This window comes from Martes martes, assembly GCF_963455335.1.
Source record: "Martes martes genome assembly, chromosome: 8".
Lineage (NCBI taxonomy): Eukaryota > Metazoa > Chordata > Mammalia > Carnivora > Mustelidae > Martes > Martes martes.
In genome coordinates this window covers 27,213,840-27,231,084 of record NC_137895.1, presented here as the reverse complement: position 1 = coordinate 27,231,084, position 17,245 = coordinate 27,213,840, and the positions used below count along the sequence as shown (strand labels likewise).

The following is a 17,245-nucleotide window of genomic DNA, read 5'->3' as shown; positions in this document are numbered from 1 at the left end:
AAATGAGCAATAACCTACTATTATTTTTATTATTATATTAATACTACTAGTACCCACTTTTAATTACTTGGAAAGGGAAGACAAATGTAGCTGTAAGGGTTTGACACCCCTCAGGTTGTTTAGTGCCTTTTTTTTTTTTTAAGATTTTATTTATTTATTTCACAGACAGAGATCATAAGTAGGCAGAGAGGCAGGCAGAGAGAGAGGGAGAAGCAGGCTCCTTGCCGAGCAGAGAGCCCAATGCGGGGCTCGATCCCAGGACTCTGGGATCATGACCTGAGCCGAAGGCAGAGGCTTTAACCCACTGAGCCACCCAGGCGCCTCTGTTTATTGCCTTTTATAAGAAGCAAAACACATGGCTTTGAGTTTTCTTGTAATTCAGGAACTACCACGAAGCTGCTGAATTTGTTGGTAGAATTTGCATTTATGGAAATAAGAGGACAAAAAGGAATAAAAAGTGAGTGCCTTTTGTGCATCGTAATTCTATCGGGCTTTATATTTGCACTCCCCCTAGGACCCTAGAGTAATCAGCTCCCCATGAGAGCTTCCTCTTGCCCAGGCCACGGGCTGTCCTTGATGGTCCTACGCGGGAGTGCAATGCTTCACGGGATCCGGGGGTCTCTGCTTGCTTGCTCACTGTGTATGTCAGTTGATGAGTAGAATTTGCTCTCAAGGGGAACCTACACCTCTTCTGCCTCTGAACATACAAAGCCCAGAGGAATCCCTGAGTGTGTGTGCGGGCTACAGTCCACAGACTGCATCCAAGACTCATCCTGAGGAGCAGAAGATAACGTGGCCAGATGCCCATCTGACTCTGAAGACAGTGCTCACTCGTGCTCCCTCTGCTCCCCCCACCGAACCCTGGAGCAGTGTTCTAAAGCCAGGAGGGACCACTCCGGTTCAGACTAGTAACAGAAATGCTGATGTGAATGAGCGAAAATGCAATGCACGGACTGTGTTTTTAAAAAATGAAATGGCAGCGGCTGACTCTTGGTTTCAGCTCAGGGGGTGATCTCAGGGTCCTGCTGAGCATGAAGTGGGCTTGAGATTCTTCCTCCTCTTTTCCCTCCCCCTCTGCTCCTCCCCTGCTCACACGCACTCTCTCTCTCAAATAAAAATGGTAATAATAAAAATGAAATGGCACGTAATTTCCAAACCTGCTGTGGATTTAGGAACCAAGTAGAGGATGTACTTAGCTAGTGACTAGATAAAATGATCTATAATGAACATTTTTTATAGGTTTAATTGGTCTGAACATTTGCCCTATACTGCTTTTGCATTATTAATTTACTCCATTTGTTAAAAGGGTTTCCTAAGCTGGGACTTCATTTCAGTTTTGAATTCCAAATATTGGTATATTCTGGCTTCATAACCGAGAGTCTGCAGGTCAGGGTCCAGGGACTTATACTTACATCGGCATCCCGGCCTACCATTTTCTGGCTGTGTGTCCGTGACCCGATTACTCAACCTCTCTGTACCTCAGTTTTTCTAGTAACAAAATAAAATAATCATCACCATTACCAGGGAGGGTATTTGGAAGGATTTAAATGAGTTGATTCATGTAAAGAGTTCCACACGGAGTAAGCATGTCATACATTTTAGCTCTCATTTATCTTCCTTAAAATTACCCATAGACATTTTACCGCGTGACATTCCTAGCAACACTGTCTTATTGCTGGTGCGCCTGGTTCTTGGTCACACTCCTCTGGAGAGTGAAGAGGTGGACCAGACCAGCAAAGAAACACTTACCAAGCGATGGCAGTGACAGTACAAACCTTCCCCTCCCCCTACCACCCCCCACCCCACAAAAGGGAAGAGACCGCAAAGGGTCGCCACCCGCCACCCAAGCTTCTAAGTCCAGGGGGTTTTATGGGCTTGTTGACAGGTTATTTCAATCTGATGAACTCCCTGCACCTGCCATCCAAGCAGGTTTTTGTCACCTATCTGTCACATGGGGGAAGGGTGATGTCAAATCCTTTTCAAGGTGGTTTCTTGGGGGTGGGGGTGGGAGGCCTGTGCTTGTTCCCACCTGCCTGCTTTCCAACTATCCTTCATCATTACAGGGTCAATACCATGAGAAAAAAATTCTGCGATGCCTTTAGTTTGAACCCATGTTAGGAAGAGAGCGCTGGGCAAGAAGCTAAGAGAGTTGGATTTGAGGTCCAACACGGCCATCAAACCTGCAATCTTGAATGCATCCCTTCAACTTTCTGGGCGGACCTATTTCCTCAAAACAAAATAATTAAGAGGAGGGGACTGACGACACCCTCTCTCTTTGTTTTTGTTTTTGTTTTTATTTTTAAAGAGAGGAGGTGTGAGCACAGGAGAGGAAGCAGAGGGGGAGGGGCAGATGGAGAAAGCAGGGTCCGCACCCAGCACAGAATGGTGGAGGAGGGGGGAGCTGGCTCGAGGTCATGACCTGAGCCAAAATCAAGAGTCGGGCTCTTAACTCACTGAGCCACCCAAGCGTCCCAGACTGCAGCCTCTTAAGACTACACAACGTGCTAGAAAGAACCCTGGAGCAAGACTCTTTGGGACTTTTTAAGCTCAATTCTAGCACTTGTTGGGTGTAGCTATTTACAGCAAGTCACATAACCTCCTGGACCCTCAGTTTCCACACCTGGAAAACGAACAGAGTAATATTGGAAATGCCCTGCCCCAGTTAGTGGTGAACATAAAATGAGGCAATGAAAGAAATACTTTATAAAGCATGAAATAAGTGTAAGGTAATATCATTAACTAAATTCTATTTAGTCCAATTTTTATACTAAATCTTACTGTTTTCTGGGCCTTTGGTTGGCTTCATTGGTTAAGCCATCAACTCTTGATTTCAGTTCAGGTCATGATTGATCCCAGGGTCATGATCTCAGGGTTGTGAATCCAGCCCTGTAGTGGGCTCTGTGCTCAGCTTGGAGTCTGCATGTCCCTCTCCCCCTGCACCCCCTCCCCTCTCTCACAAATAAATAAAATAAATAAATCAAATAAATCTTACTGTGTTCCTATAGTCTTTTGCCAGTGTTTGTGCACCTGCATATAGGATTCTGTGAGTTAGAACCAGACTATAAAGACGTGTATGTTGGCTTTCAAACCATCTACTAAAGACAGCATCTTCCCTTAGTTAAGGCAACAGCTACAAATTTTCAGTTCAAACATGACTCTATGAGTCAAGAAATTAAAAATTATCTATTTCCCCTTCTTTGCACAAATTATTTCTGCAACCGAACTCTAAGAAGAAACTTGCTGCCCCTGTCTGGGCGTTTCTTGATATTTTAAGAGGGTTGTTTCAAGTGAAGAGAATGAAAGGAGATTATCTTGATAAAGGAAGAGCACGTATATATAGCCCCTGAAAACACACACACACACACACACACACACACACACACCCCCACACACCCAGCACAAACTCTGTGCTCCACCTAGGAAAGCACTTTCCTAATACCAGGTCCTTATTCACCGGGTCCCCTCCACCAGCAATTCCTTTTCCTCCCACTTCTGCCTGTCCGGTCATACCCAGAATTCAGGGCTTTGTTAAAATCTCAGATTTTCAAGTGAGGTGTATTGAGTGTTCTTTGCCCTATGAAGAATCTTTCAGAAAGCCCTTCCCTTTTTAAAGATGATAAAACTGACAGGGAGATTAACTGATTTGTTCAGGTCACCTTGGTGGAATTTGCAGAGAAGTTTAACTCACATCTTTTCCCCCTATGCCCCAGGGGTATCTTCTCAAATCATTGTAGTCTGAACCAGTCTACATGCCCCTCACCAGTCCAGTTCTCTTAATGGATATATAGTATCACATGTTGCCTTGCCTTACAGAGTTCCTTGTGAATAGAGACCTCCTTCCCCAGAGAACGGTTCCCATAGAACCGGAATCATTCTATTCTCCAAATCCCTCAGACCTTTTAGCGTCCTGTATCCATCCAGCTCTAGGAAAGTTTGTATTTGTTGAATTGGAATGGGATATCCCAAGGGTATTTCCCACCACCTTTCCATGAATGAACTCGGTTTTGTATGATTCCACTTTGATTCTCCCCTAAGGAAGATCTTCTGGAAGTATCAAAACCACCACAGGAGAGAGGCAGGACATGGTCAAGACCCAAGGCCTGCGGTAGCCTTCTGCTGGCTCTGTAATCCTCAAACACAAAGCTCTCCTTAGGAAGAACAGGGAGTAACGGGCAATTCCTTCCAGGCAGCTTTCTGGAGTGAACCGTCCTTGACATTCCCTGAGTTAACTGCGGTCTGAAGGCCCCAGGCCATTTGCAGCAGGATTTTAATGACTATCATTACTTCCGCCATGACCACCACCCAATAAAAACCATCACTGACTTGACGGGATTATCCGCTGCTGAGCAGAGCCACCAACTCTGGTGTGTGACAGAGCATATGGTCTTTGCCGACAGTATTATTTATCAAAGGAGGATAAAAATCACCGTAGTGCTCTGCTTTTCACAGGAGGTAATGGCTTGGGGCAAGACACAGCTTCAGCTCAGCTTGGGTTTTCAAAGACACAGCCCCCCCTTTTCCCACAAAGCACTTCACAAACGTGAAAATGGAACACATGCTGAATGGGATTTTCAGAATAATGAAAACCCTATAATTAGGAAGCAGTAGTCAAAATTATATTACCCCATAAGAGCAAAGCTTCGTAACAAGTTAATGCAATTACTACTTCAGCTTTTCTAGAGATAGAAGCAAACAGGGCAATTAAATCCTCGGTCTTTATTTTTGTAGGGGCTTAATGAAAGGGAAATAAATGAGCTGCATCCCCTTCTTCTTACCTCCGTCTCTGCTGTGCCATCGGGGACAGGCGTCCCACCGCCTCTCTCCAATCTTGTCTGAAAAATAAAACAGGCCACCAGCTGTGAGATGGATTAGGCCCCAAAACTTTGTACGTGGAATAAAGCCGTCATTTTTGACAGAGACTGCCAAGAATTTTGCATCACTGCCAGCTTCCTATTCCCTCCATTAGCCTGCTTATTCTACTTGACAAAAGAGTCTCTGTGTGCTGATCTGTCTGTGAATGTCCACACATCCTGTGTGCTTTGATTCTGTCCTGTCCCCATACATAGTAGTAACCTACTTCACCATCTTAACCTGTAACGCTTCCCCCACACAGACCGGATTCATTCCAGACAAACGATGGACCCACAATCCCCCAAACACAGTTGTCACTTTCCGATGATGACCTTTATGCATACTACTCTCTCCACTTGCAGAGCCGTTTTGGAGAAGGTACCAAAGGAAGGTGATTTCTCCTAACTGCACACCTTGGAGGAGGACACTGTCTGATACGAGTGACTGGAGCTCACTGCCGCAAAGGAGACAGATGGGATGGTGGCTCAGTTCTCTGATGCTAAGAAAAAAGCCCAGAAACTCATCTATCTACATGTAATTATAACATTTAGTATCCAGTAGTCCTGAGCCATAACGACCCATTTGGACATGCATCGTTGTAAATGAACAGCCAAATTTAGTAAATGGTGGGCCCAATTCTGAACACAGAATAGTGACTTCTGGGTGATCATTTTGACCAATCTAAGTCACACATTTCAGGTTCAACAGGGGTGTTCCATGAGAAGCCTGAAAACTGCCTAATTGGGACTCAGATCAACAAACAGGTTAATTTAGATAAATTAACCTGTTTTTTACTGAATGTAAGGTACCCCTGATCATGAGACACACCATCATTTAATGTAAAAATAACACCAATTCAAGCATGCCACCATGTTTTCCTATGTTAAATTTATTTGCTACAAATAGGTACTTATTGAACAACACAGGACCACGATATGAACATCTTTGCCAAGTTCCCAAACGTACCACAACCACCATCATGTCTGTCATTGACCCACAGTAATTTGATACCATCAATTGTCTGATGCATCCTGATTTCCAAGCTGCTGAATTGTAAGAAAATGGGATCTTCAGCATGGACAAAATAACCTGTATTTCAGCTGAGATTCTCATGCAATCAACAGCCTCTCCTCATTCGACATCAGCTCCAGCCCCAAGTGACACAGGGATCTTGTCTGTGCCCTTGGAGCCTTCTTCTCCCTCTGTCTCCCCCTCCTTACGTTCCGTGATGGTCCTCCCAGTGCTCTGCCTCACACTGACTACTGCCTAACACTGGCCAGTTATTAAAGTTTAAGCTTTTTTTTTCCCCCCAGTTTTCCAAAACCCCTTAATGCTTGCCATTGTCACCTTATTCCTGTCATTATTGCTCTTTATTTTTCTTAAGCCTTTTTTTTTTTTCACATCAAGAATAAGTTCCTTTGATTAAAAACCTATAACTGTCCCTGTTCTCTCCTAAGAGGCTTTTAAGCGCATGCAAAGATTTGGAGCAGAAAAGAACAATGATCCAGGTGCTAGTTCAAAGACTGTCCCTCCCCCACTCCGAGGAACCACCTAAACACACCCTATCAGCCTACCTTTTTTCTTTAATTTCAATTTCTTTTTTTCTCTTACAGTTACACAGCAAGATCAAAGGAACACCTTGTCCCTGGGCCTTTGGCACAGAAAAGCCTTTAACTCCTTGCTGGTCATCCCCGTTATTCAACTGTCTCATGACCCACCCCCCCACCCCCCCACCCCCACCCCGAGTGAGCAAGAGGGCTCCCGCACCTCACACCCTCCCACACGCAGACCCATCCCCCTAGGCTTACTGTTACTTTTTAAAATTTACTTTGTTCCACCTTCAAAGAGGCTTTTAAAATTCATGTCAACCTGATTTCCCCTGTCTAGGAACGTTAGGGGACATGTGGGCATTCTGTGATGTGTCCTGGTTCTAAATGTCCCCAAGGGTGGTCCTGACCCACTAAGAGCCAACTTAAAATATTTACTTCCCTGGCTCCCACCCTGAGGTGATCTTGCCCTTCAGTGACTGGTGACAGTCCTGCTCTTCCTACCCGGTGTTTATATACAGTGACGCGCAGGAAAATGTTTCACAGCTGGCTGTGGGTAGACGGAGGACATTTTGACTTTGTCAGTTTGGGTGGTGTAAACATGGCCATCACGGCTGATTTCAAGCCACCAACGTGATGTCACTAAACGCAGGAAACAGGCATAACTTCACCAGTAGAGCTAATAGTAAAATGTAGGAAAATGATTAGGAAATGATGAGTTTTGATGATTAACTGTCTTTGTTTTTAATGTAGTTTCTTTTGTTCTAAATTATATAAATTTTGTTAAAGTTATATAATTTAATTTTTAATAATGCCTGCGTTTAGTAGCCAGCTTATGAAACTCTGGAAAACTTAGCACTTGGCTCTTGCAAGCCAGAAAGAGCATTGCCAACAAATATATTTAATTATATATGTAATAAAGCATATGCTACCTTGTATTATTATTTTCATCTTTTATGTACCCAATTAGACTAAATTCTCTGCAATATGAGGCCACTTGTCTTATACTTTTTACTTACTATGCTGCTAATAACAGAACATAATTAAGCTCTAACATTCATAATGATATTTATTCATTGAAAATGTTTTTGGGGCGCCTGAGTGGCTCAGTCGTTAAGCGTCTGCCTTCAGCTCAGTTCATGATCCCAGGGTCTTGGGATCAAGGCCCGCATCGGGCTCCCTGCTCAGTAGGGAGCCTTCTTCTCCCTCTCCCACTCCACCTGCTTTTGTTCCCTCTCTTGCTGTGTCTCTGTCAAATAAATAAAATCTTAAAAGAAAGAAAGAAAGAAAGAAAGAAAGAAAGAAAGAAAGAAAACGTTTTTGAGGGGCTATTAAAATCCAATAATAACAAAATCTTGGCTGTGTCCCAAATCTGACTCGTCCTGCAATCACATCTTTAACCCAAAGAGCTTATGAGCTAAAAAATATGCTATCAAAAAAGACATATTATTATCAGCATAACTAAATAATCTTTGCCACCAACTATAAGATCATCTACTATTAAGAGCAGGAGTGACTAGCTTTGTTACCAAGGCTGTTGAGAACACTGATCAACTGTCAATCACCAAAAGCAAGCCAGCCGCCTCCTAGTACTGCTGAAGTTAGAGCTCTGCGGGAGAAAGCATTCTTGGGGTGGGCGTCCCCTGATAGGGTAACCAAACTGACAAACTTAATTAACCAAATCCCCAAGAGCGATCACCCCCTTTACAATTTACACTTAAAAAGAATTAGCATACGGAGTGCCTGAGTGGCTCCATTGGTTAAGTACCTGCCTTCACTCAGGTCATAATCCCAGGGTCATGGGATCAAGCCCCACATCAGGTAGCCTCCACTGAGAAGGGAGCCTCCTTCTCCACCTCCCTCTACTGCTCCCCCTGCTTATGTTCTCTCTCTCTCTCTCACATAAATAAATAAAAATTTAAAAAAAATTGGCATATAACCCCAAAAGCCAACTTACTATCAAAGAGATACTATTAGTATCCTCACTGGAGAAATAGCTTTTCAGCAACAATAATGTTGGTTTCAATTAAACGGGATCCTTCATTTCCCAGAAGAAAGAAATCAGGTTAGCCATGAGAATGGCATTTGTTGAGTATCAAACCAGAAGACAGGAAATATGAAGGTCTTGAAAGATGCATACTCTAGGATACAAACAATACAAATACATCATCTCTGTTCCACAGTGGAGTGTATCTGTCTAAACCCAAGACTATTAATATCTACCAAAGTGTGTCTGTCATAGTTAAAAGTATTGGTAAAGTCTGTGAAAATTCTCTATGTATGTCACCAAAACCACGATTATCTCCTGCCAGAGGAGTTACAATTGAATGAATTTTAGCTTTATAAGCTACGGTTACGTGGCAGACATAAATGCCTGAGAATATGCCCTAGTCCAGGGTTGGCAATGACATAGGCCATGCACTCCCACCCACCCCTTCCCACACCAGGGCAGACATCATTAATGGATCACTACACTCTTCCGCCATTGAGTGCAACCATTCTTCCCAACACAGCTCTACAGCAAGCACTCCAAATCCTGGCCCTGTGCTCTAAACGAAGAATTAGGCCTCTTGCAGGAAGGGTAAGGGCTACATGTGACTAGTGCATTATTTCAGGCTCATTTTGATGGTGTTGCTATCAAAGAGTGAACGTTTTGAAAATCCCGTTGCCGGTTTGTTCTCCACTGTAAACCCCAAGGTGTAAAGTCAAGAGCTTTACATTGGCTTTGGCTTTTCTCCCCTCCAGCATTGCCCTGGAGAGGTGTCATATCAATTGTTCACCGTCACTGTGGTCCGCAGAAGTACGTTTTAGAAATCCATTATTTAAGCTTTCCTGGCTTTTTGCCAATACCACTAGAGGGCGCCACGGAAAGGGAAAGGGAGTAAAACTAAAGCGAAGCCATTTTCCTTTTCAGTGTCTTCACATACTGAGTCTCTGCTGAACTTCACCATCTAGATCAGGAACTCCTGACTTAGGCTGCTCCCTGCCTTGGATGCCCCACACAGCCAGCCGCTTTCTACACAGAAACATCTCTTTTTTACCTCCCTTTACCTGCCCCTCTCCTCCGATCCCAATCAAGTTACATTCATCCCACTTTCCTGTTTCCGTGTCTTTTTCCTCCCATTAGATTGTGAGACCCTGAGGGCGAGGCCTGGCTTTGTGTCCCCATGCCATTGTGGTGCCTGGCACACAGCTGGTCCTGTATAAGCCTTTGGGTGTCACCTTAGAGACCTAATGTGCTGAAAGTCACAGGCCTCTCATTCAGGGTGAGAGAAATGAAAACCATACCATCTCGTTAAGTTGCAGCACATTTTCCACAAGTACTTAGGCATGTGCTTGGGCCCTGCTCTCTAATTTTCTTACCATGAAACAATTCCCATACGGGCACTGGGTGGACTTCAGCTTCTTGGCTCTGCGTCCTAAAGGTCTGATCCAGAAAGAATCTGGATGTCATTCACCCGATGCTGTAGTAGTTTTCATTGACGGTCTCAGGGAAAAGCTGAGGGGACAAGCTTCTAATCAAAATTACTCCCTTCTCCCCCTCTGAAATTCTTAGAGTCCCCCCCATCCCAGGTTGACTTTAATTACTTCACCCAATAGCCTTTTGCAATTGGGCAAGCTCCTGGGAGCATTTTGAAAGGCCCTGTGAGCTTCCTGGTCAGCATTTTCAATCTCTAATTATAACTTTGCATGATGGTTTCACTTAATACTTGTCAGGTGGGGCTGGGAGTAATTGATGGTTTGAAACTCAATCTTCAGCAGCCACCACCAAGGTATTGAGGCTTAATTCCTCTTATGTTCTTAGAGAAGCTGCTGAAAGCGAAGAGGAAATGTATGCTATCCTCCATCCTAGGGAAACACAGGGACTTTATTAGAGCGTAGTGAAATATTTATAGGAACTTTAGAGCTTGTGGGACTCAAGGACTGAATTCACCTCACTCCTTCATTGGCACTCTTGCTTCCAGGGCAATCTATCATGGGGTGGTCTGGATATGTGACTTTGGAAATCCTGCTTTTAAGGAACAAATGAGGAAAGGTGTGTGCTTTTTCTCCGGAAAGAATATTTTTCTCGCCCACTGCCTTCAAAAGAAGATTAAAATGTGCTAACATACAGAATAGAAATAAAGGGACTATTTTGAAACAGAGATAGAAGGATTTTGACTAGAGAAAGGACCATCGGTGATGTTGGAGGATTTCTTTAATACAAAGAATAGGCCTAACTTTTTGTTCAGAAGGGAACTTTATGTCTCAGTCTTGAGTTGTGAGTTTCTGTTTTACCAAACTCGTATTCTTATTGCTGGCTTCACGGTCTTCTCATCACCTTCCCTTAATCCTCCAGGTTGCTTGGTTGGTATTTATTGTCCTTCTGGCAAGCCATCTCATTCGTTTCCATACTGCCTCTTCCATCAAAGGTAAACTAAGGTAACTCCCTTAGCCCATTCCAGATGCTTCACCCATCCACCCACTCATTCATAAAACATGAGTCAGCCGTTGGCTTGATGGCACAGGTACAAACACAGGGCAGTCCCCACTCTCAAGAGACTCTGTTTAGTGAGACCGTTTGGAACCATCTGGCAACATTACAAACTACATGAAATATTTAAGCTATGTTAAGATTCTCAGAGACTGTCACCATTCCTCCATGCCGGAGGGTTCTAAGGAGCTGACACATGTGTAACACTAACCTAGTGGACAAGATGTAACTATGATTCCTTGACCTGAATCTAGAAGTCCTCAGTGTGCCAAGTGCTGGGAAAGATTGCTGAGGGAAGGCCGGGAGAAGTCTGGAACCTCAGCAAAGAACAGGCGGTCCGTTCATAGAAAGAGAGTTCCATTTTCCTCTAGTTCAGCAGCTGTAGGTAAGATACTGTATTCCCAAGAATTAGGCTTTTCCCACAGCAGAGCTGTAGCAACCTATCATCAGCTTACCTGGAATGATTCACATTCTCCCTCTTAACATTCTCCCTGGCCAAACTAGCCAGGTCAGGGATAAACCTCAGGGCCCACGGTGGGGTTCTGATATCTAGCTGCAGCACTGGTACTCCAGCCCAATAAGAAACCACGGTTTTTATGAAGTCCGTGATCCTTCATGCCGAAAAGCACACTAAGATGTCAATCGAAGCGGAGACTAACCTCCCAAGTAAAGAGCTTCAAAGAGCATTCCAGATTTAACCTCACCCTTCAGCCCATACTTGAAGTCAGCATCTATGTACTGCTAATGGTTGTTAAATTAAAAGGCAGTCATTTAATGGAGCACTTCCAATGTCCAGAGTTAAGCTGCCTTCTGCCATATGGCTTTGGGCATGAAGTGATTAAACTAGAATGTCCAGAGCCTCTGCTGCTGGGCTGTTTAATGGCGCTATGCGTCATGAGCCCTGAGATGACAGGAAATCTGTTTTCACTTCACATTCCCGGGGGAAAGTGAGTCCTTTTGGCCTACAGGGGCTTAAACCCTCCTCCAATCCCTATGACTTGAACACTCAGGTTGACCCTGCGCATATCCTAGTAACTGAGACAGGCCTGACCCTCAGCATAGAGACAGGAACCGGCACTACGCAGCCATTCCCAGGGTTTTCAAAAACAGAAGTACAATCCATAGTGACTAATAAAGCAAGCAGCGAGAGCGGAAGACCCAGCACAAAGCCCTGGAGATAAGGACAATTAGGGGCCCATTCAATGGGCGGCAGCCTAGAGCAGGGTGAAGGCTGATCCCTTAGCTAACGGGAATGGTTACCAGACCTTGAGCACATCTCACGGTGCTGGGCACTCTGCTGAGTACTTCAGCGAGTTATCACTTCATAATCTTCCCAACAACCCCTATCAAGGACATATTATTATCATCCCCGTTTTACTAACAGCAAAGCGGCCTTAGAAGAATTAAGCAAGCTGACCAAGGTCACAGCTAATTAGTGGTGGAGCTAAACTTCAAACTCAAGCCTGCTTGACTGCAGAGCCCAACTTTTTAAATCACAATGTTGGTTGAACATTTCTGCCAGTTTCTTTCTTATTTTTTTTTAAGGATTTTATTTATTTATTTGTCGGGGGGGAGGTGCGCAGAGAGAGCACAAGCAGGGAGAGCTGCAGGCAGAGGGAGAAGCAGGCTCCCCACTGAGCAAGAAGCCTGATGCAGAGCTCAATCCCAGGACCCTGGGACCGAGACTTGAGCCAAAGGCAGATGTTTAACTGAGCCACCCAGATGTCCCTGCCAGTTTCTTAGTTAAGGGTAACTGGGGGGAAACATCACTATGGATATTTTTTAGTTCCTTGCTTCCAAATATGATTAGTAAACTATATGTGATCCTCACTTTGATGGGCAGACTTACTCATTTTCAACATACCCTTTTGTTGGCCTCATCAACCCCGAAGTTCAGGAACCATTTTAAGTGCTACCTACAGATACCAGATCCAGCAAACCATACCTGACTATTTTCAACAAGATTCTGGAACTCAGAAGGGGCAAAAAATGGGAAACTATCACCTGTTTAGTGTTCTGCCTCAATATGGCTTTTTCAATGTGATACTCTCAATGTGATACTTTCTCAATGTGATATTCATCATAGTAGTATACGTACTTTTAGCAATATAATAGAGTTCCAGTCCCCAAGATCTTACACTCCTACTGGGGAGCCTGGAGTCAGGTCAGTAATACTCAAGAACATAAACAGCTTAAGCCCTCAATGGCCCAGACAGTACGAAAGACACGCAGAGAATCAAAAGACTTCTCAAAAGAAAGTCCTTGTTTCTTTGGTGTGTGAATGACCAGACTCATAAACTCTTCCTGCCACACTAAAATCAGAAAAGGAACTCTTGTTCATGTACTTTACTTGGCATCAATAAATCACTTAAAATCATAAACAATCTGAAACTTTATGTGCCCCTGGTTGAAAGTCTTGTATAGCTTTAAGAAGGCTGTAGGCACTATACCAATCAATCTGTTTGGAAATTTCTAGCGTAATTCTGAGAGCTAGAAAATTCTTACAAAAGACAGAGGCACTATCTCACCCTTAGTAAATAAGTTCTCTTACCTGATAGGCCCTGCTTCATTAACTTTTAACTGGTGCTTTTAATATTCAGTTTGTACTTTTAAACTTTTAAAGCCTTTATCAGATGTTCTTTGAAACCAAATGCATACCACTAAAATACACATGTTTCCAACGTGATCAGATTTCTTTTAAACTTATTCGCAAAGACCTTGAGAGGACAAAGAATGTATTTAATGATAGGAACAAGCATGGCGCCAGTAATGAATGGTTTGGTTCTGCCAATAATACCCAAAACTAAAGCAATAATTTTTTAAAGCCTTGTTTTGCCTTAGCAATTTAAAATAAAGTATTTTCACATGTATTATCTTATTTAGTCCCTATGACAACCACAGAGCCAAGCAGAGTGAGTTTTATTTTCTCCATTTTAAAATAAATATGGTTCAGAGCCTCCAAATAATGGAGCCAAGCTTACAAAACCAATATATGGCAGAGCCGTCACCAGAATTCGGGCCTCTTAGCTCCCAGCCAATTGCCATTTCAATTCAGGTCTTTATATCAAACAATATAACTTCTATTCCTATGTGATCTCGTCAAGGACAGGTTGCAAGTCTTACTTGTCTTTACATCCCTGGTACCTGACTTGGGACAAGTAAGAGTTTATGGTGGACCAGAAATAAAGACACTTTGTGCTCGTGTCTGTGCTTCTCACAATCACTATTACTAGTTAGTTGGGTTGAGCTAAGACTAATAAGGCCATAGTTTTTTGGTTCTAATTACCCATGGGACAATTAGCTTTCTTGTATCCTATGGCCAAACAATGGTTGCTAAATACAACCAGTCATCTGACTAACCTATTCCAAGAGGGATCTGGTAAGTTAGTGGACAGGTTGGTCCAACTTATCTCCCTAAATCCATCCATCCATACTGGAGAACAGGGACTGTCATACCAGCATCTAACTTCTCAGGAAACACTCTAATCAACAGTCTCTCCCAGGAGGATTCCTAGACAAGGCCTTCTAGACCAGTGGCCACGATCTGTTCCCAGTGACACCTCCCCTCAACCTGGCATAACTGATGAGAGCTGAATTGGTGCTTGACCCAAAAGCAGTCAATGGGCGGCCAAAAACCTTTGAAATGTTCTGGCAAGAAGGCCTGGCCCCATCAGAAATGATGGGGTTTACAGAGCTGATCAAATAGCCCTTATCAGGAATTCAAAGTGAAGATATAAGGAAAAAGGAACTTATGAGCAAGAAGTGAGAGACTCAGAAGTGGAGACACTGATGGTGAAGCACGGGAGTAGGGAACGTGGGAGACCTCCCACCTGGGCTCTGGCCAGGGTTATAAAGCCAATGGCAGTCTGTTCAAGCCAGGGTTGGGTTTTCTTCCTTTCTGGGCCAGTAGCTCCTTTACCTTCTGGGATCTTGATCCTTTTGATAATCTGATGAAAGATATAGGTCCTTTTCTCAGAAAAATTTATCTACAAGAATTTAGACCAATGATTGATTTAATTTCAAGGGATTTCTTGATCCCCTAAAATCTAACCTCAGACCCACTGAAAATCTATGGAACACAGGGCAAAGACTCTTGCTTAACCTGTTCATCTACCACATCATCTCCGAAGTTCATCATGTAGTATAGGGCTGGGAATACAGTGAGTATAACATACGTCTTGGCTGAATGAGTGAATAAGTCAATAAATAAAAGAAGTACAGTTTAGAGTTCATGTTCTGTTGCTAGCACATTAGGAATATCCTTTTCCTATTTTATGAAATATTTTATTAACATAGCTGGGAAGCATGGCTGGAAGGAATACCTGTTACCTGTATATACCTCAGTGGTGTTTAATATACCCATTAACACTGTTGATGGGCACATAATCACCTTCCACATCCAAAACTAAAAGGGCATTGCGCCTTCCAGTACACTGATGAGAACTGGGAATGTCACAGCCCACAAGGGTAGCCTTACTTTTCCAGTAGATAAAGATGTGAAAATTCACTCGGTTTTCTTTTTTTTTTTTAATTTTTTTATTTTAATAAACATATAATGTATTTTTATCCCCAGGGGTACAGGTCTGTGAATCATCAGGTTTACACATTTCACAGCACTCATCATAGCCCATACCCTCCCCAATGTCCATTTCCCCACCACCCTCTCCCGTCCCCCCTCCCCCCCCCGCAACCCTCAGTCTGTTTCTTGAGATTGAGTCTTTTATGGTTTGTCTCCCTCCCAATCCCATCTTTTCATTTTTTCTTTTCCTACCTCCCCCCAACACCCCCCCCGCATTGCTTCTCCACTTCCTCATATCAAAGAGATCATATGATAGTTGTCTTTCTCCGATTGACTTATTTTGCTAAGCATGATACCCTCTAGTTCCATCCACGTCGTCGCAAATGGCAAGATTTCATGTCTTTTGATGGCTGCATAGTATTCCATTGTGTATATATACCACCTCTTCTTTATCCATTCATCTGTTGATGGACATCTAGGCTCTTTCCACAGTTTGGCTATTGTGGACATTGCTGCTATAAACATTCGGGTGCACGTGCCCCTTCGGAGCACCACGTTTGTATCTTTAGGATATATACCCAGTAGTGCAATTGCTGGGTCGTAGGGTAGCTCTATTTTCAGTTTTTTGAGGAACCTCCACACTGTTTTCCAGAGTGGTTGCACCAGCTTGCATTCCCACCAGCAGTGTAGGAGGGTTCCCCTCTCTCCACATCCTCGCCAGCATCTGTCATTTCTTGACTTGTTAATTTTAGCCCTTCTGACTGGTGTGAGGTGGTATCTCATTGTGGTTTTGATTTTTATTTCCCTGATGCCGTCACTCGGTTTTCTACTTGAGATCTACATATGTAGATATAATGATTAAGAATTTAAACTACTTTTTCTTAATATACAACTCTAAAAATAATACTGATTAACACTCTGATTTCTGACTTTCAGGAGGGAAAAAACTAGTTATTTCCAATAATCTGGAATTCAATTTTAGGTTGAACATTAGCTGGCTTCTCGTTCAGACAGATGGAAACAGAGAGAGAGTAGCCTACTTTCTTTTGGATACTCTGACTGGCTTTATTTGGGATATTACCCATCTGAAGATTGACCAGGGTGTAAACTGAGGGCAAGACTGTGCCACATAGCTTTGTATCTGCTCCTCTTCCCACCGCCAACCTAAGTGTACTACAAATAGAGGGATTTTAAGTCAATTTATATAGTGGCCCATAAAGTGCGGAGAACAGATCTGCTTTTTGATTTGGGGAGGAAAACAAAGAGAAATGCAGTGAATGGCAATGATCTCAAATATTTTAAAAAATACTGGCAGTCATCATTTCAAACTGATTACATTTATGAGTAAAAATCTATCCCGTGGTTAATTATTTTTAAACTGCTACATCCTTTACCATACAACTCTTATGTAAAAAGCTGCACTTCACTTTAAGTTATTACTAATTAAAACTGCAGGATGTGGCATACATCAAGTTTTCATATAAAGAGGTTCCCCCCCCACAACCTTTGGATCAAATACCGTAGCAGTGTAAGAAGAATACAGTTCCATCCATTCACAATACACACCTTATGGGGATGTATTTGTCTCAGCACTTCCTTGAGGACACCAGGGGTAGAAAATATGGTACTGTACTTACATCCAAGCTGCACGAACAGTCTCTCATTAATATATTTAAAGGCCATTAACAGGAAATCTATATTTGGTTTGTGGCAAAGCTACTAACCTCAAAGACCTAAGTTTTGCTAGCTATTGAGTCACTTAGCTTCCTAGGCATAACATTTATTCTTTTAATGTGATCTTCAAAATATGACTGCTGTATTTAACATGTGTGTGGGGTGAGAAGGAGTGACGAA

General features: G+C 43.1%; 1 long non-coding RNA gene across 1 annotated transcript in view; it reads right to left on the bottom strand.

Moving 5' to 3' along the window:
- The window catches only part of LOC308346873, a 217,283-nt gene that overhangs the window by 73,555 nt on the left and 126,483 nt on the right, over window positions 1-17,245 (bottom strand). The window contains exon 3 of the long non-coding RNA XR_013967206.1: window positions 4,776-4,832. This is a non-coding gene — a long non-coding RNA (uncharacterized lncRNA). The remainder of the gene's footprint in view (window positions 1-4,775; window positions 4,833-17,245) is intronic.